Here is a 534-nt window from a genome sequence, read left to right as displayed (position 1 = left end):
CTCCTAATTTGGTGTCATCTGCAAATTTGATAAGTATGCTCCCAATTTTGTCATTCAAGTCATTGATAAAGATGTTGAATAACACTATTATATTCGTTTAACTTTAAAACTTTAAAACAGAACTGGACACAATATTCCAGGTGGGGCCTGACCAGAGCAGAAAACAATGGCACTATTACTTCTCTTGATCTAGACACTATACGTTTATTGATGCAGCCTAAAATTGCATTGGCCTTTTTAGCTGCCACATCACACTGTTCACTCATGTTCAACTTATGGTCTACTTGGACTCCTAGATCACTTTCACATGTACTTTCATTCAGCAATGTGTCTCCCATCCTATATTTGTGCATTTCATTTTTCTGCCCTAAGAGCAGTACCTTACATTTCTCTGTGTTAAATTTCATTTCGTTAGCTTTGGCCCAGCATTTCAGTCTATTCAGGTCATTTTGAATCTTGATCCTGTCCTCTGGAGTATTAGCTATTCCTCCTAATTTGGTGTCATCTGCAAATTTGATAAGTATGCTCCCAATT

General features: G+C 37.1%; 1 protein-coding gene across 2 annotated transcripts in view; it reads left to right on the top strand.

Moving 5' to 3' along the window:
* LOC121928097 (kinesin-like protein KIF3B) overlaps positions 1–534 on the top strand; it is a 32,946-nt gene that overhangs the window by 1,027 nt on the left and 31,385 nt on the right. The gene's annotated exons all lie outside the window — the stretch shown is intronic.

This window comes from Sceloporus undulatus, chromosome 4 (genome assembly GCF_019175285.1).
Source record: "Sceloporus undulatus isolate JIND9_A2432 ecotype Alabama chromosome 4, SceUnd_v1.1, whole genome shotgun sequence".
Classification (NCBI taxonomy): Eukaryota; Metazoa; Chordata; class Lepidosauria; order Squamata; family Phrynosomatidae; genus Sceloporus; species Sceloporus undulatus.
The sequence above is the reverse complement of the archived record's forward strand: the minus strand, read 5'-3'. Positions and strand labels throughout refer to the sequence as shown.